Below are 20669 nucleotides of genomic sequence, written 5' to 3'. Positions count from 1 at the left end.
GATACCACAGTCGTGGGTATGGTAAAATAACTTAGATAGATCAGGATGAGCCTACAAATGGATATGCTGACATAGCATGAGAAAAGCTATTCTCATGGTATTTCCAGATCAGTCAAAAGGGGAAGTACAACACATCTCATGAGACACTCTGGTTGCAAGCGGGTTCCAGCCTCATTTTGTGGACTCAAGAGGTTCAGATAAATTTTGGTGACGCATCCACATGCCTGAAGGCTTCTCTGCAATGAATTAAAGCACCAGCTGTTGCGATTTGCCCTAAAATAGTTCCTTGCAGTGCAGAAGAGCAATGTGCATTCTTAGGAGGCACATAAGCTATTGGTTGGCCCTCTGGATTTCACCCATGTGCATGCATGCTTCACACATTCCAAGTGCACCTTGTCATTCTCATCCTACCTTCCAGGCACATCTTCCTATCCACTTCATAGTGCATCTAGCTACGAAACCCTGGCACATCTGCACACCTTTCCCGCCCCCCCCCCACACCTGGCAATGACTGCAAATGGCGGTGATTAAGAGGGGCTGGAAGGGGAGGGGATTGTTTTGTTTTTATCATTATTATTTTGTGGATATTTTTGCAACATGTTTCAGAGATTGAGTTCAATTAGGAAACAGATGGCACCGAAACACCACCAAGTATTTCTGATGGGCAGCAAATTACTGACTTAATTAAGTAAATAATTAAAATTTATATTTACACCTGATCGTCCAAATGAGGGTGAAAATACCAATTTCAGGGCTTGTTATGATTCCTGGCAGGGTGTCAACCTGTGAGCCAGCCATTTCCATGTCTCAGCGTCAGCTGTCTCTTCTGAATCCTAGAGAGTCATAAAAACCCAGAGAAGAAGAGAGGAAAAGGATGGCTGAAGATTCCCAGCTCAAACTCAGCCATCTAGACACTGTGCTTATAACAGAATGAGTCCCTTTATTTGTCTGAGGGACATATTTTACTCTCATCATTATAATTTAAATTGCAGTAATGTCTGGAAGACTCAAGCAAGATCAGGTCACCAGTATGCTAGGTGCTGTACAAATATATAGTAAGAGACAGTCCTTGCACTGAAGAGCTGACAATGTAAATAAAGGAAAAGGACAAAGGGAGAGAGATTATTCTGCATTTTACAGCTGGAGAACTGAGGCAGAGAGAAATGAAATTCCTGACTTTCATTTACATTATGACTGTTTACACCACTATGGCATTGTAGTGCCTCTGTAATACATGTGCATGCACGTTACATCCCCTTTTCACTGCTAGCATGATGGAAAGGGGTTTTAGTGTATATGAGAATCAGGTCCAATCTGATTTGCTCAAAGTCACACGGGAAACTTGTGACAAGACTGAGAATTGAACCTAAATTTTCTAAGACACAGACCAGTGCTTTAGCTACAAGCCCACCTGATTCCTCACGGTTTCAGGTCTGTAATGGTATACTGGCACTACAAGCTTCGTTTCACCTGTGAAGCAGCTTGGTGTTGTCCCCATTTCATAGTGCCATGCACTGAGGCAGAGAGACTTGCCCAAGTTCACACATAGGGAGTCAGTGAGAGAACCCAGGAGTAGAACCCAAGAGTTCTCTGGGCCAATGATCAAGATGTTGGTAGTCATGATTAGGGGTCAGAGCAGGAGTCAGAGCCCAGAGTCACAACCAGCATCACAGGCCAGAGCCAAAGGTCAGGATTTGGAGCCAAGGGTCAGAACCAGCTTACCTGGAGCAGGGGTGCTGGAATAATTTTTATAGTGGGGCTGCTGAAAGCAGAAACCATGTATTTGGCTGTTATTACTACTTCAAGCCAGAGGGTGTTGCTGCACTCCCAGCACCCCTGACCTTGAGTGACGCAAGGCAGGATCCACGATTGGGGGAAAAGCAGGCACACGAGCTATCACAGCGATGTGTAAATGCTCTGAGCGGCCACTAACTTGCTGCTGGGCTTAAGAGCCGGTCTGTTGATGCTTCCAACCAATCAGGGTGTGCGGTCAATCAGGCAACCTACTATAGGCCAGCTGCGCTTGTTAGGTTGCCCAGACTGGCTCTGCTGAAGGCCCTGATTTCTGACACCCTGATCTCATTCCTCTCGACCCTGATGGAAGAGGAATCACAACATGAATCAAGAAACATGTGGGCATTGGTGAAGATTCAATGATCCTGATCTTTAACCTGGCAAATTTTCAGTTTTCCACCTTCTGTTTGTCTGTTTCCAAATTGCAGTGCTAGAATTAAAAAAGATAACCCCAGTTCTAAAGCATAAACAAGGCAAACTATCAGGAAAAGTCAGATTGCATTGGAGATCAGCATTGACCCTTTTCTTGTTCATCTTCATCCTAGATATTCTCACAAGGAACTCACAGAAGGAGGCATCCTATTGCATGCTGTTTGCAGATGATATCATTCTCTGCCACGAGGCGAAAGGTAGTCTAGAAGAGGTTCTTGGTAAATGGAGAGATGTGTTGGACAGACATGGGCTCAAAATAAGAGGAAAAACAAAATATATGATCTGTAATTTCAATAATGAGAACACGGAAGAATTATCCTTGAAAATGGATGGGCAGACAGTACCAAAACCCACAAAGTTTCAGTCTCTGGGCTCCAGAATCTGGGAGACAAAATTAGAGTTAGGATAATAAAGTCCTGGCTCAAATGGAGAGAGATAAATGGTGTAATATGTGACAGGAAGATACCAGTATAATTAAAAGGGAAATGGTTTGCCAAGTTTTAACGTAGTGCTGGGCAACAAAGAAGAAACATATGCAAATGCTCTGTTCCAAAGAAATGCACATATTGAGATGTGTGAGTGATGTAAGCAAGAAAAACCATGTGAGGAATGTGTAAGAGACATGCTCAAAGTAACATCCATAAACAAAAACAAAAAACAAACCAAAAACAGGAGTGCAGGCTCAGATAGTTTGGTAAAGCGGAGTCCTGACAATGATTTGGGACAGATCAAGATTGTAGAAAAAGGAATGAGAGACCAACCCAGGAGGGATTTAATGGGATTAATGCAAGAAAGAAAAAGTGTAATTTGGAACCCCTCCACCAACCAGGCCTAAATCATCAGACTTTTTACTCTTGCTCTGATTTCTAGAGATGAACAAATCTGTGGGAGGTTTTGGATTTTCAGAACCAAGAACACCTTATGGACTTGTTAGAATCTGGGTTTTGTATCTATGAATTTACCCCAAAGGTTAGGATAGGGAAAGTGGGGGTAGATACAGACAAATGTTTGGGGGGTTTGCTCCATTTCACTAGGTCAAAATCAAGGGTTGTTTTGGTTCTTGCGAAGCGTCACGATTTTGTTTTTGGTTCTCCAACACTTATCATAGAATCATAGAATATCAGGGTTGGAAGGGACCTCAGGAGATCATCTACCAACCCTCTGCTCAAAGCAAGACCAATCCCCAATTTTTGCCCCAGATCCCTAAATGGTCCCCTCAAGGATTGAACTCACAACCCTGGGCTATCCCTCCCCCAGATAGGACCTGGTTCAGAATTTGTCCCTGGCTTATCAGCACTCCTGTCCCACCCATAGTTTGGTGCTGGGTGGAGGGAGGTCAGACAAATGGCTCTATTGGTATCCCTCTGATAAAAAGGGCTTTACTTTCCATTCTGCGGAGAGCAGTCAAAGAGGCTTTATTATTGATAAAATTAACCTTGGGGCCAGAAACAAGAGAAGCTGCTTTGATTTCGTCAGCCCTCCTATCTAAAGAGATGTGATCACTTACAGGAATGAAAGGGGGCATGTTGCTTACGCAAGCACCTAATTTAATAGGGCAGATTTCTCTTCTCAGATCCACGCAGCGGTTTGTCTCTGTTGTGTGAATGCAGGGAGAGCTGAGTTTTGGAATCAAGATCTGCTGGATGGATGGACACATGTGAGAGTAGAATTTTGAGATCCATGTCATTTTGGTTTCTTAGTGTGTGAAATTGTTGATAAACCCTTGTGCAGGGGCCTATTTACCACTCACCTTCCACATAAGTACTAAGAACAGGGGCTTCAGTGCTGCAGAGACCTCATGCTGACTCTCTGCACAGGGGTGAATTGTAACTATAGGGAATCCAAACCAACACGGCTATGCAGGCGTTAATCCAGCAAAGCATTTAGGCATATGCACAACTTGAAGTTGGCGAGTCACCCCACTGAAGTCAACAAAATGCTTAATGTTACCCATATGCTTAAGCATTGTGCTGGCTCAGGGTCTAAAGGGATATTCCCTTGAGAAGGGGCTGAATAGAAAGTAGCCTTGTTTGTAGAGCTTTGAAGTCAGGGGATGAGGTTGTCCCTTTAAAAGGGCAGGTGCGTTGTTATCACAAGCAGATTTTGCATTTAAGTGCTCCCCAAACTAGCCATTTATCAAATGCTTCCCAGCTCTAAGTTCTTTATTTAATGTGTTAGTAACCACTTTGAAAAAGTACCGGTGTCCCATAATACTGAAGTACTTCACCATAAAAGATAATTATTATGATTATGATCTACATAAGCAAAGGCCATTGTCTGGTCTATGCTGATAATATAAAGGGATTTACACCATCTCTTCGCCAGTTCAAAAATGCTCTCTTGTGCGACTGAATTTGTTAGCATCATTCCATGCTGTCACCACATGGGACTGAAATGACTTGCAGCTGCAGTCATTGTTCCACAGGGAAATGGGGGCCCTGGTTACTTATATAGGACATGTCTGCTCTCCCTCTTCTATGTGGTGTAACATCAGATGCCCCAGTGGGGGTGCATGGGTGGGACTAGCATCAGAACATGGTCCTTTGAGGGAAGCATATCTTGCCCCCTCCTCTGCATCCGTGGAGAGCTTTGGTCATAGTGGAATTGGGGTGGTCCTACTATGTTGGTGGGGTGGGGTGGGCTAGATTTGAGGGGCTTGTGCAGGGGATTTGCCGTATGCAACTCACTTCTACTAGGAACCTCTGTGTACAACTGCAGAAGGTGGCTTTGGCATGATGGGGAGTAGGGGTGGAGCTGGGATATCCATGACTACGTGGATCATCCAGCTCTGAGTCTTCATGTCAGAGGGCATGAGCCCCAGTGGCAGCTTGTCAAACCCTGAGGCTGCAGTAGGAGATATGGCGTGTCTCTGCCACTATTTCGTGGCCTGGAGAGAAAATCGCCCTCAAACTGCTCGCCCCTGGAGGGACCCCCACACCCTACCAGCCCATTGACCTGTATAAGATGATTTATCCAGTATGATGAAGATGGGTGTGAATTTATCAGGCACAGTTGGATATTTCTTTCAAATTGTCAGCCATTGCCTCCTTCAGACACACGCTTACAACCTGAAGTGACTCCTCTCCCCTCCTCCGTTCTGTGGAAGCATGTTTGCATTTCTTACAGCAAGGAAGGGACTTCCCCAATGAACAGAAGAACATAGGAATGGCCATACTGGGTTAGACCCAGTTATCCTGTCTTCCAACAGGGGCCAGTGCCAGGTGCCTCAGAGCGAATGAAGAGAACAGGCAATCGTCGAGTGTTGCATCCCCTGTCATCCACCCCAGTGAACTGGTGAAGTAAGATTACCCAGCGACACTGAGATCCCAGGATAAATCCCACATCTTACTGCCAACCTCATGCATTGTCTGAAGGGTAAAATAGTGGTGAAGCAACACAGGGTAATATTTCCTATGTCGATGGCTGTAAATACTTATTCTCTACATGTACAAATAAATATTTCCGGTGAAAGAGAGACAGCTATAGTGGGCTTGTGTCTCCTCTCACATACACCTCTGTGACTCCACTGGCTTCAGAAACAGGCCTGCAGAGTCCAGTCTATTCTATCTTCCCTCCAATGGTTGTATTGTAGCCAGGTTGGATCGAGTGGCAGTGTGGTCTAGTGGGTAGGGCGACAGCCCAGAAAACCTGGGTTCTCTTTCCAGCCCTGACCACAGACCAGCTGTGTGATGTTGGGCATGTCACTTCCCCCCTCTGAGACTTTGTTTCCCCTTCCACTATCTATTTAGACTGTAAGCTCTTTGGGGCAGGGACTGCCTTTGAGAAGAATGCCCAATGAAGTTGAGACCTCTAGGGAATACTGTGACAGAAACAATAAATCAGAGCCATTAAGGGCCATGCTGTAAATCCATTACTTATATTGGTGAGTTGCTGATCGCACAAGTGGGACAATGAGTGTGAGTAGCTAGCCAAGAGTGAGAGTAGGGGGCTCACAATTGGCTCCCAAATTTGATTCCATTTCTCTTATGGTTTTTTTTTAAGGGGAAAAAAAGAACTTTTCTGCAGGGCTGAGGAAATGTTAATATCTTATTTGGTGCTTTCCTACACAATAGAAGATTGAAATATGCAGCCACTTCACTGCTTTTAGAAGCAAAATATTTTCTCTATTATGTAGCCTGGGGAGAGAGAATTGAAATTTCCACACCCCTATTCACACCCTAATTGATTCTTCTAATCGGAATGTGATTTCTTCCCCTGGTGTGTTTTGATCAAATCACTGCAATAATATAGTTTGGCCATTGGCCAGCACAGATACTGTCAGGTAATTTAGAACTAGAATCTAGGTTTGGGAGGAAAACGAAATGAAACAAAGCAGGTGTTTATGAGCATGAGGCAAACATTCTCATGGAACTGTTTTTAAGCAGTTGTGGGCTAGATCCTGGAGCCTGCACCAGCTGAATTCCTGGAACATTGCCCAGGTGCTAGATCAGCTCTCTGGAAACTTGGGTTCTATTCCTGGCTCTTCCAGTGACCCACCATCTGACCTTGGCACGTCACTTCATTTCTATCTTTTCTACTTAGACTATACGGTCTTGGGGGAAGGAACAGTGGGAAGCCACTTGGGGCCTGAGCCAAAGCCCATTGAAGTCAAGTGGGAGATTTTGTTCACTGGCCCCCAGTGCTCAGAACCACTCAGGATTTGGGCCCAGCTTTTTAAAGATATTTAGGCATTCCTGCACTCAGTATCACAACACCTGACTGACTGAAGAGCCTAAATCTTGTTTTCAAAAGGGAATTAGACACTTAGAAATCTAAATTCCATCAACAGTCAATGGGATTTAGACTCCAAAGTGCCTAAATCATGTTGAAAAGGAGATTTAGGCTTCTAAACCAGTAGGCATTACGATGCTGAGTGCGGCAAAGCCTGCATACCTTTGTCTACAGTGAAAGCAGGTTTTTAATAAATACTATTATTATTAACATAAACATTCCCCTGCAGTAATGGAAACCCAAACCTTACAGCATTGTGCTTCGAGATGGGAACCAGGAAGTGAGGCTAACAATAAAGAGAACGTCAAGCTGACTCAGTCTAGCTGAATGAACTGAATAAAATGAGGCATACTGCATAAGTGGTGAGATGCAAACTACATTCGTGCCATTCTTTTGGTGGTTATAAGCTAAGGTGTTACTGGTAAAGACATAACGTAATTTAAATATATACGACTCAGGCTACCCATGGGGTAACTCTAGGAATGAATCTTGTCCATAAAATTTACCTCAATGGTATCCCTTTAATGTAAAATATATGCATATAACAATCCTGTTTCATACATTAGATCAGAAATACATATCTATCTCTGTATATAGAGATAATTAGGAAACCCAGACTTGCAAGGAGTTGGATGTGAAAATGTTTAGTCAAGTCAGCTGGTTTAGGGATATATTATGGATCCTGTTGAATTGTCCTTCTTTGTCTAAATTACTTGCAAGGCTATTCAACTGACACCAATTTCTGATTGGAATAGATATAGAGTGATATTCACCCTCCTTGCTCTTGTCCTCAGCATCAGACATTGGAGCATATACTGAGTATTAAATAAATTGTATTCTTATCCACTACAGGAGAGAGGTGAAACAAGAGCCTCCATAGACAGATATTACTTAATGTTTTCATGTGGACCCAGAAGACTCTTAAATGGAATATTGCCCTTTCATACATAGTCTTTTTCTGGAGATCAGAATGGGACCCCACCATCTCCTGCCTGAGTTTGCTTTGTAAATACCCGTGACAGGGAGAAGAGGGACTTACAGAAAGACAATCTCTGTTTTACTTGAGCTGAAGCATTTGCAAACAACTCCTGCTGTTTGCTTGGCTTTTGTTCCGCTGTATTCCCGACTAATGCAATGCAGTGCAAGGGAAATAAAGGTCTCTTATGTACATTTTAATTTTGATGAAAACTTACACAATATTATACCATATTGGTGATTGTTCTGCCATAATTGGTTGGGAGATCCAGCCACAAAAGACAGAGGAAAAGCCTGACATTGACGAAACTGCGGAACTGTATTACCCATTTATAAACAGTGTGAAGGCAATAGGGTCTAGGGGGTAGGGCACAGACTGGGAGTCAGGCAACTTGAGTGCTGGTCTCATCTCTGCCACTGACTGGCTGTGTGACCTTAGGGAAGTCACTTCTGTTCTCTCTGCCTCAATTTCCCCATCTTTAAAAATAGTAATAATGATACTTAACCGTCCTTTGAGCAGCAATGTACAAGAGCTAAGTCTTAGAAGGCTGCAGATGCAGGGGATGTGTATTGAAAACCTCTACTTCCGTAATAGCTGAGTAATCAGTCACAACCAGGATTTTAAGGCAATATCCATCTCCCCGCATCTGAGGTCAGGGTTTCAGTGCAACCCCCCATGTCCTTCCCTTGTTGCCACTGTTCCAGCCAATGGGTAGGAATAGTAACTCCATGTCCCTTGTGCAGGGTGTTGGGGGCCAGTGAATATGCATAACTTGCCTGGCACTTTCCCCTTCACCTCAGCAGGGGTGAGGATTTCCCTTTGGCACCTTGACTTCTTGCTTGGCTGCTGCCCCTGTGATTTATCAGGAAGCAATCCATGATGGAGTCTGAGAGATGGGGGGGGGGGGGGGGAGGCTGTCCATGCAGATCCTATGCAGCAAAGAAAATGTCACCTTAAGGAGCATCTCACAGTTATTTTAATGATCAATATCATATTGCTGGGCCATGCCATCTGGCATTGTGCTAGCTGTGGTCTCTAGCTGATGCTGGATGTGGTCTCTAGCTGATGATGAAGGTAAACCACTTCCCTACCAAACCCCACAATCTACCCAACTAATTACGCAATGATGGATATGCAGTAAGTTCCTTCCTGACCCCGGAAGCAATCAGCATATGCCCCAGGGTATGACATTTGATTACCTATACATCAGTTTTGAGCTTGCCAACTGTAGGTGTTAACAACAGCCATGAAAATTAAATTATCCAGGGCGTATCTAGTTAAAAAAAAGGAAAATATACCCGTGAACACCAGTGAGCCTGTGCAGAGTAGCAGCATAAATGAAACCAGCAACAAACCCCATTATTTAGTCTGTTCCCAAAGAGGTTCAACACACCCTATGGCAAATGGTTTTTTTCCCCACCAGGTTTCTTTTTTTCACAGATGTAATTATAAATCCTTTTCACCTTCCCCTGAGAGCTCATCTCATGTTGTAAAGATAGTGTGACATGGGAGCCCTTCCACAAAATTTTATTATTGTTACAATCAACCAGCTAATTTCCACTCCCCAGCATGTGTGCAGCCTCTGGTAAATTCTACTTCTTGGAGATTTTAACCCTGGAATGTTGGTGATGGACAAATACCGGTGACTCATTTCCTTCAGACGATTGGGTCAGACAGCCCTCAACCACAGGTGGGCTCAAGATCTATTAATATCATTTATAGTCCAGTACTTCCTACAAGCCCCAACTAAGATCAGAGCTCCATGATGCTAGCTGTTATACATACACAAGAAACAATCCCCTCAAGTGATGGAGAATCCATCACGTCTCCAGCCCTTATTACTGAAAAATTTCATCTGGATAGAATCAATGCCAAGTTATTCAGGCTGGGATTTACAAAGGGGGCAAAGGAAGTTAGGTGCTGGCAGTTGGGTGCCTATATCCCTTAGGCTTCTTTGTGAGCCACCAATGTGATGATGTGAAAAAGTCTAATGCAGTCCTAGGACGCATCAGGCGAGGTATTTCCAGTGGAGACAGAAAAGTGTTAGTACCGTTCTGGAAGGCACTTTTGAGACCTCATCTGGAATACTGTGTGCAGTTCTGGTCTCCCATGTTTCAGAAAGATTAATTCAAACTGGAACAGGGGTGCAGAGAAGGGCTACTAGGATGATCAGAGGAATGGAGAAACCTACCTTATGAAATGAGACTCAAAGAGCTTGGCTCGTACAGCCTCACCAAAAGAAGGCCGAGGGGAGATAAAATTTCTCTGCACAAATATATCAGAGGGACAAATACCAGGGAGGAAGAGGAGTTATTTGAGTTAAGTGCCAATGTGGACACAAGAATAAATGGATATAAAATGATCATCAACAAGTTTAGGCTTGAAGTTAGATGAAGGTTTCTAACCATCAGAGGAGTGAAGTTCTGAAACAGCCTTCCAAGGGGAGTAGAAGGAGGAAACAATACCTTTCTGGCTTCAAAACTGAGCTTGATAAATTTATGGAGGGGGTGCTATAATGACACCACCTACAATGGCATGTAGCCAATTTGCGAGTGCTAGCAGCAAATATCTGCAAAGTGTAATGATGACACACTAGATGGGCAGGGCTCTGAGTTATTACGGAGAATTCTTTCCCCGGTGTCTGGCTGGTGGGTCTTGCCCACATGCTCAGGGTCTAACTGATCGCCAGATTTGAGGTTGGGAAGGAATTTTCCCCTGGGTCAGATTGGCAGAGACCCTGGGGGGTTTTCACCTTCATATGGTGGATTATCTGTAACTTGAAGTCTTTAAATCATGATTTGAGGACTTTGGTAACTCAGCCAGAGGTTAGGGGTCTACCAGAGGAGTGGATGAGCGAGGTTCTGTAGCCTGTGATGTGCAGAAGGTCAGATTAGATGATCATGATGGTCCCTTCTGGCCTTAAAGTTTATGAGTCTACGTCTCACCCTTAGTCTGTCCCTGAGCATTGGCAAGGGGAGATTTCATTACCCGCCATGACCACCCTAGTTACATGGAAGTCCAGCTTTGAAGACTCTAATGATGGCAAATTCACAGCCTCCTTTGGCAGCTCATCCCACAGCATAAACATTTTTAGAGCAAGTCTGTTGCAATATTTAACTTAGCATTTCCTGGTTATAACTTTAAACCCTTTCTTGTTGTATCCTTGTTGAAATTAGATTGGTTTGGCCTGATTTGTCTTTGATTTATTCTAAGTGCCATTTAAGTTTTCAAAACCGGATGTAAGGGCAATTTATGTGATTGTTAATCAGGTTTCTGAGGATTGTGCCTAAGGGCCAGCTGAGAATGGGGCCTTATTGTGCTAGGCACTGCATAAACACAGAGCAGGTGGTTCCAGTCCTAATGAGCCTGTAATCTATGAGATGCACAGGATCTATCCTGGCTCCTGTATAGGGATACAATTCATCCTAATTAGAACAAGCACGCTATCTCATACCTTTGCATTGTGTATCTGGGTGCACATACAGTAACCAGTCCTGCCCTGGGTCTTCATTTCTTTAGACTAAACACATCCAGTTCTCTTAATCTTTTCTCAGCAGTCTGAGTTGTCCGATTCTTTTTGTTATTTGAGTTGCAATGAACTTTTCCCCATTCACCTGTCTTTTTTTTTTTAAAAATAAAATACGGGTCTCAGGAATTGAACACAGTCTTCCAATTAAAGCCTTAACAGGGCAGAGTAGAGTGGAATAATTGCCTTACTTGTTTTACATATAATACTCTATTAATGGCTTGATCTGGGACTCTGCACTCATTTGGAATATTTGTAACTTTCTTTTACCCTTGGCAGCTGTTGAAAAGCTGGGCGAAGCTAAGACCGGACCAAGTCTCCGAGTCTCCTACGATGCCGTCAGCTGAGGCTAGCAGACGGCATCGTCCGGGTTTGTTTCATCTTTCCCTTTCTCTATTATTTGGAGGGTTTTGCATCTGCCTATTTTATTACCTTGGTATCTTTATACCCATGGAAGGTATTTTTTTTTTAAGCTTTCCACTTAGTTGCAGCCTAATACATAATGCAGTGCTCAAGATGAAAGCTGTTATCTGATTTGAAGTTTAATGTTCGAAAGTCCTCAAGCTGGTTTATCTAAAGATCCTCCCTGTATAATTGTGTACTTAGAATTCAGCTGTGGTGTAATAGAGCGCTCCATGTTCTGTCTCGAATCACAGAAAAGATACAATTTATTTTTAAGTGAACAGGGAGGGCGAAAGAAAAGAACAAAACAAATGTATTCTATGAAGTTTCAGAAGCACCTGTGCTCCAGGTCCAAAGTATATGGACTTTAAAAGGCAATGAATCAGGAGGAGAACCAAAGCCAAGAGGAAAGATGGGGATTAAAACTTCAAAGTAATAGAAAAACTTTAAGATCTAGAGCAGTCCTAGGATGGTTTTTTGTTTGTATTATGGAAGCATCTAGAAGCCTTAGTCATGCAGCAGGTCTCTATTGCGCTAGGTGCTGAACAAAGATGTCTGAAGCAGCAGAACAACCCTGGGGGTTTGAATCTAGCTCCTGTAGTATTTTTTTGCTGAGGTGTCTTTAACTGAAATAAGAAAAGGAGTACTTGTGGCACCTTAGAGACTAACCAATTTATTTGAGCATGAGCTTTCGTGAGCCACAGCAGTGAGCTGTGGCTCACGAAAGCTCATGCTCAAATAAATTGGTTAGTCTCTAAGGTGCCACAAGTACTCCTTTTCTTTTTGCGAATACAGACTAACACGGCTGTTCCTCTGAAACCTGTCTTTAACTGAAATGTTAATAATACATCCAAAGAAGTGGTTTTAATGGGAAAGTGAGTAAAACTGCTCTCAGACATTGTAACACAATCTGTTCATAAGAGCAGTGTGATTGTACTGGGTTTGGGGCCTGTTAAAATGCCTCAAATATAGGGCCAGATTTATTGTCATTATTTAAATTACTGTTAGATACCAACTGAGATAAAAGAGGCCCCCTTGTTATAGCCATAGTGTGTCAAAGAGTATATAGTCTAAGTACACAAGATAGACAAAATGTGGGTGAAAGAAAGTGTTACAGATGGGGATGTGTGCAAAAAGAGAATACGTGACTTGCTGAAGGTCACACAGGAAGTCTGTGGCAGAGGCAGGAATAGAATCCAGGTCTTTTGTCAAAAATCAAATCTTTGATGTAAAAATTGATCAAACCCCCTACAAGAGGGGAATTTCAACCAGCTTTAGCTAGGATCTTGTTCAAAGAAGATTTAAGAAGGTGTAAAGCTTTCTCTGTTAGTTCCCCATCAATTTGTGGCTGCCTGTGCCTCACCTCACTGGAGAACTTTAGTCTAGCTTTGAATTCAGTGAATGGCTGATGAAACTAGTGTAGCTGGTCAGATCAAGTTCTCATTCCCACACCCACGCACTGGGAAATGTCACATCTTTTAACTAAAGAATGGGTCCTGATCCCAAAAAATATTTTGGCAATTTCAGGTTTTTAAAGCTTGTTCTGACAAAGATCACTTTTCATATAAAAACAAACCTGGAGTTCATATATACTGATGTCCAACCACCATCTTATGAACATTTTGCAAGAAGTAATATTTTAGATGTAAAATGTCCCAGGATATAATTAAGAATGGGTTTTCAGGACATTTTGGGGAAAAAAGTTCTGCTCTATCCATACAGTTTGAGACAGGAAAGGTAACTCTACACAAAGCAGCACCTTCCTTGGACTAAAAAATGAGATCAACAAACTGCTATACAAATACTGAAATAATGGCCTCTCTAGCCTTCTCCAGATCTCAATGCAGGAGAGCATCTGGACCAATGTTTCTACAGCATGCACATACATGAACATACATGTGTGCATGCATGTACCTACATACACACAGGTACTGGCAAGCACACCCCCATCCTTGCTCTTTCGGAATGCTAATTAAAGATTCTTTCTAAAGAAAATACTTGCCCATGAAATGGCTGATTAAAAGTCAGCAGAGTTTTCCCTTAACAGAGAATGTCATCAATTTCTATTTTGCAGCAGAAAGGGCATTAAAGGTGCCAATGGGAAATTGCTTTGGTACCTTGAACTATAAATGATGCTGGTTTCATGACTCATCAAATCCACACAAAGTACAGGTGGTGGGTCAGCAGGGCTAGGCAAAGTTTAGAACATAATAGGGCCCAAGTGGTGAGAGGAGAGACATGTCTTTCATTTCTGTGGAGCATCAATGAAGAGGCTGCTGGAAATAATTAGGTTCCTTGATTTCCATTGCCATTTGGTACTCTTCACGCTAATCAGAGTAGCTGCATATTTGCATCAGCTGAAGGGTATTTAAGTATTTCTTATTAGGAAGAGCCTGTAACAAAGATAAAGGTCTCCTGACTTTTGAATTCATTGTCCCTGTGATTCTCAACCATGCTTGATGCATGGCCAGAAATGAGGGGAAGATAGATGTTTAATATTTATTAAAGAGCCTCAGATCTCTATAATCTGTAATCTTTAATCCAGTTAACTATTCCAAGCTCTTTTTATTTATTAATAAATGTTTAATTCGGTCTCTTTCAAACCCAGAATGAAGTTCTGAGGTCATGCAGTCTGTGAGATGAATCACAGAACAGAGATTGAAGAAAACCTGGTTTTTAATCACTTTGCAGGGTCTTGTAGGACTTAGTAGCCCAGTGATTGGAGTAGGGCACTGGGAGTTGGGACTTCTGGTTTTTACTGGATACTGATTTGACAATCTTTTCGGACCTCAGGCACATTTGTTTCACCTTTCTGTGCCTTGGATTATCCATATGTAAAATGAGGAGAGTAAATATTCTCCCCTATTTCTCAGAGTGGTTGTGCGTCTTAATAAATTAATGGCAGTAAAATGCTTTGAAAGCCACGCAGTTTGCCCTATGGTCTGAATTTTCCAAAGAGCTCAGCTCTCATCTATACACCTAAATAATTGGCCAGATTTTCCAAAGACTCCAGTGTATTGAGTGCATGTTGGGGGCTGAGTCTTTTCAACAACCTGGCCATTAAAGTCACTATGTGAGCGGCTGGATTCAGAATCTCCTTGGCAACCTGGCCCTTATTTAATAGGAGCTGAGCTCATTTAAAAATCTGGTCCTAATTGTGGGAGCTGAGTATTTGCAAATCTGGCAAAATCTTTGGAAAATCTGGTCTCACAAGTGCAAAGTGTCATAAACATAGCTAACTATGAATGAAATCCTGACTGCTGATGCCAAGGGGAGTTTTGACATGATCTTCAAGGGGCCAAGATTTTACGTATATGGTGCACTTGACCGAATAACTTTTAGACCTGTGCCTGGATGAGGAAAAGCTTCCTGAAGTAATCACAGAGACTAAGGAGGATTTCCGGAATGTTCAGCAGTAGAAAGGGTTTCTCCTTTGCTCTTAGCTTAACCAGATCTTTAACTTTATGCACTAGTCTTGTCTTTGAAAGATGATGTGAGAAGTTCCTTTTAATTATTTAAAGTAAGGGAAAAACAACAACAAAAACACCCTCAGCATGTGAAGGATTTCTGATTGAAATTCTGCTCCTGGCATCTGCAGAATTTCTTGGCCCTGGCCTTTCTACACATTTACCTTGCTCCCACCTTTCACTCTATTACATGGAATTGACTGACTAGGACAAGACATAGATTGTATCTATGTTACATGAATTTAGCATTGCTTTATGGCCTGACCCAAATCCCACTGAAGTCATAGAATCATAGAATCATAGAATATAAGGGTTGGAAGGGACCCCAGAAGGTCATCTAGTCCAACCCCCTGCTCAAAGCAGGACCAATGGGATTTGGTCAATGGGATTTAGTCAATGGGATTTGGATCAGGCCCCCTCAGTCATTAGCTAAATATACCACAGGTAGTTCCTCATTTTACAGGGAGAAATATGCCAGGGACAGGCCAAAGGATCATAACTTCAGACATGCCCAATACAGGATCTCACAATGGATGTGCTTCCAATCTCGCCTCCAGGAGAGAAGGAAGATATCCTATATTGAATATAGCTAGCTTCGGAAGACAAGAGTTAGAATCTTATGCTTTCTCAACTTTCTGGAGACAGAGGAACAAGTTCTTGTAAGGAGCACCTCTCGAGGAAGCTGGTTTACTCATTTATATGAGGCATATGCCTCAAGGAAACTGGGAAAGAGGTCCCAGCCCTTGAACCATTCTCCTTCAGGATACTTGGGAATGTTGCTCTGAACTTGACGCATGCAGATTCCAGGATATCAGGATGCAAAACCAGACTAGATAACAATGTAAATCAGAGCAGCTCCACTGAAGTCAATAGAATTTCAGTGGACTCACTCCAGTGTAAGTGAAATTAAAATCTCTCTTATGCCAGGGATATAGTAATTTCCAAGAAACCATCATTCTGGTTCATGGAGTGGATGGACAGGGCAAGACCATAAGATTTTACACTAGAAACATTCGGCCTCTATGGGACCAGAATAAAGGTTCTGACACAGATCATTTCATCTTAAGAAAATAAGAATCTGTGATTAATTCCTGGGACTAGTCACCTTTCAGGAGGCCTAAGTGAAGGGGTATTTTAAAATAAGAACTATAACTAGACCTGTACCGAGGACTCAATATGAAGCCATAGGACCAGGGGACTACATAGAGTGCTCAAAATGTAGCCAGTTTTTGATAATGTAGCATGCTATTATTGTGTATATATTGTTCAACAGTTGGTGGCTTGCAAAATTTCAGCCCTGCCCTGCCCCCCCACTTTTGCCAAATCCACCAGTTTAAACCTCACCCTTGCAGTATTATTGATGATGCCTCATCCATAGGCTCCATCCAGTTTCTTTTTAAAAAGCATCTCTGGTCTGTGTCTCATTACACTCCTGTCAGGTTTGCAGAGTCAGCTAAGCACAGTCCCCTGTCTAGTTAACAGCGGCTTGCATGAGACACTTGGGTCTCTAGCAGTTCACCCCTCCGTGATCTTCTATGAGATTTCCCACTCTGAACTCAACTCAGGACCGATCCAAAGATGATGCATTGGGCACAGCACCAGTCCTCCCAATAAAGATGGCTTTGGGAGAGATTCAGTTCAACCCAGAATATGCCCATTATCAAGCTCTGACTACACGTATCCAAATCCCATTTCACAGGCTTTAATTATTATTTTACCACAAGTTTCCAGACTTTCATGCAGCGACACTTTGTTTTTGGAAGCACGGAAGCTCTCGCTAGCACGCTGCATGGGGCTGTCTTGAAAGAGGAGTCCGTCCGCTCAGTAGCCTGAGGGGGGAAGCCCTCTCCTGGTAATTTTATTCTTCTGAAGGTTGAACAAAGCAGCAATGAAAGTGAGAACAAAGCTCTGGTAGGCCCCACAGCTTTCCCATTCAAACCCCAAACATTTATAAACTTTTGGCGTTTATTCCTTTAGATCTTCTGTTATTATTCCGACAATGTTTCTGACGCAGAAAATCCAGTCAAATTCAAAGGCGTTATGGAAAACAGACATAAGCTTGAACCATAGGAGTTATTTCCTCATAAGGCATTTTCCTCTCACCACCAGCTAATGGCTTCCATGGCTGAATTTAACCTGGGGTTTTGCTTACTAACAATTAGAGCCTTCTGGTCTCTGCAGGATGATTCTGTATCTACTTGCTTTTTAGTAGTTGAACGAACTTAAAAACAGCTCTGTTAATTAAGTACAAAAAATAAGGCTCTCCAGTGAGGAGCTCCAGTAATGACAGCTGCTGGGATGCAGGCTCTGTGAGGGTGACCTGCAGAGCTTCAGTGGATTTAGGTGTTAGCAGCCTGAGTTGGTCAAGCTTTGAGCAGGGGGTTGGACTGGATGACCTCCTGAGGTCCCTTCCAACCCTGATATTCTATGATTCTATGAGTTTTGGGTGCTACGAAAGCAGTTCTGTTTATCAAGGTGGATGGTTATCTTACCTTGGGGAATCTGTTTTCATTTTTTCACAGGTGGAGTTTTGTAGTTTAAGTTGAAATAGAGCCACATATTTGAAGGCTCATGGTGGACATGGATCTCATCCGGAGCAAAACAAGGTCAATGAATAGATTCGCTTTGGCTTTGGGCTCTGGATTTGGTTAGTCTTCAGGAAGGGACCCCATTGCATACTCTGTGGAAGGTGGCAGTGTTTCTGTGTCTGTTTTTGATGTGGCAGGTAAGCTATCAGCTTCAGGCTGCCCAGTTTCTAAGAGACATGGGCTGAGTATGTTGGGCTATGGTTTGGAACTGGGTTGCACTTCATCTAAGTTCAGTTGCGTGAAGGAGGGAAGGATCTGGATGAACTGTTTGGATTCAGGCCTATTTGTAGTATCTAAAATAGTGCCAATAGAGTGTCCTATTAGCTTCAATTTCCACATTGGTACAGGGTGGATCATCACCTGAGATCATACGTGTCTCCCAGCACTAGGCCTCCTGTGTGAATGGCAGATCCCAGACCACTTGGATTTTACAATAGCTGCTCTCCACGGTGCTGAACTGATGAGCTCCTACTGTGCCCCATTTTGGAGCATTCAGCCACTGGCTTGCATTGGTAGCTCTGCCATAACAGTGGACACTCCAGGAGGGGCAATGTTTCCAGAAGCACAATCCCTCCTCAAGCTCTGTGGTGTGCAAGAGCACCAAACCACCCTTTTCCATGCCTAGCCAGCTCATTGAACTGTTGTGGTGCCAGGAAAGGGCCATGGTCCTGCTCTCTTTCCCCTGTCGGGAGATGCAGGAGAATGCAGAGCCCATGATTGTTCCTAGCCCTTGTGTTTGGGTTGCATAGGGGGTGAGGGAAGGAAGACAGGTTCCTTGAGCCCCTCTCCACGCTCTTCGGGGATGAAAGATGACAGGGCCCTGGGCTCTTACTGAGCTGTGACAATGAGTCAGCAAGTCATCCTGACCCATTCATCCCAATATGCTAGTGTTCATGGGATGGAACTGTATGAGCCTTTGCATAAACTCCTAACAGGCTGAGTTAACAAAAAATGCAACATATGTTCCATTGGTTAGAGTGGAGGGCTGGGTGAGAGCAGACTTCCTGTGTGACCTGGGACAAATAATTTAGTCTCCTTGGGCCTCTATTCCCCATCTTATCTAGTAAACTACATGCCCATCACCACAGTATCTGAGCATCTTACAAGCACTGATGGATTTTATTCCTGTGAGGTAGGGCTGTGCTATTATCCCCATTTTACAGATGGAGAGCTGAGGCATAGAGATGCTTTATGGCTTATCCAAGTTCAAGCAAGGCAACCCTAACCACTGGATCACCCTTCCTGTTTGTAAACTGGGGGAAATAATACTCCTTTTACCCTACCTTTGCTTTGTCTTGTCTACTCAGATGGTAAGCAGTTTGGGGGAAGGAATGTCTCTTACTGCATGTACATACAGTGCCTCACACAATCAGAGCCTGATCTCATTTGAGCCTGCTAAGGGCTACCATGACAACAATAAATTGTCGGCTATTTTTCAGTCAGAGTTTCGGGGGCTGGTTCTAGTGAAGGCTCTTATTTGCCGCTCTCTGGAGAAAAGTCAGCTTAAGTTCACACACGCGTACACACACACAGAGATTAAATCTTGCAGAGAATTTACGTCCCCATCCACCCAAACTGGACTGCGTCTTTTGGGAATTTTGAAAGAATTAAATGTTTTGAAAGAGCCCAGATATTTAGGCTTTGAAAATCAGCTACTCAGCAGGCCAGCATTAAAATTAATTTAATGGAATGTAAATTAACATACTTGATACTTTTTTGATCAGTGTTTATATACAATGCTGACCGGTGGAAATAAAAGCTATCTCCCCCATGAAGTTAGGACAAGGAAACTCACAAATTTACCACTCCCACCCCATGGGGAGGCTTTCTGCTTCTAGAGTTGACATATTACATCAAATTTAAGAGTCTTTAAATATTAAGCATTGGCATGAGCCTTTGCATATAATAAACCCACTTTTCAAATAACGTTTCATTCACTGACACTGGAATATGTAAAGAATTTTCCTTTCAAGTATACTGTGGAAGTTAATTAAGTTGTCTCAGAGTTTATAGCTCAGATTCACTTAAAAGTACAGTGGGCTATTTATGGCCTAACCTAAAAATGCAATGCAGTGAAACTTTTGAGATGTTGATAAGTGATAAGAATGTCATTTGAGGTTTATTTTTTTAATAATAATTTAATTGTCATTGTAAAATGCCTCATAGTTAGGACAGATTAAATTGCCACAGAAACCATTACTGAAATTCATAACCCCAATAAATGTAAAGTGTTTGCTGCTGCGCCATAAATAACAGTGCTTGTTCCAGGAAAATGAGGTGCAGGAAATAAATTAAGACAACCCAAACATCTAGGATATTAGGTTGCAACAATTTGCTGTAGAGGCTGCTGACGGGAAGGAAGCTGAGCCGAGAGGAGAGGCAAATTCAAGGTTTAATTATGGCCTCGGTAAATCATCAATCCTCTATGTGTTTCGCCATGTTGACATGGTTCAAAGATTATTGCACAGCCCGGCTCAATAGCAGGGGGGGAAATATGTATATTTCAGATGTCATTAGACTGGAAGGGGTTTGAAGAGCGCAATTTTTCTGCTGAGATGCATAGACTCAGCACATCATAAACGAAAGGAGGTAAATAATTTACTGTTAGTCTCAGGCAAAAGGCATAGGGTCTGGTTCTCCACCTTATGTGGTCAGTTATGCCTGGGCTAAATGCACAGCTTTTCTGATATGAAAACAGTTTATACTCTCTTTGCATGGGGGTAAATGACCCCATAAAGCACAAGGCTAAGGAG

Source organism: Caretta caretta, chromosome 16, assembly GCF_965140235.1.
Source record: "Caretta caretta isolate rCarCar2 chromosome 16, rCarCar1.hap1, whole genome shotgun sequence".
Classification (NCBI taxonomy): Eukaryota; Metazoa; Chordata; order Testudines; family Cheloniidae; genus Caretta; species Caretta caretta.
This window is presented reverse-complemented; position numbering follows the sequence as displayed.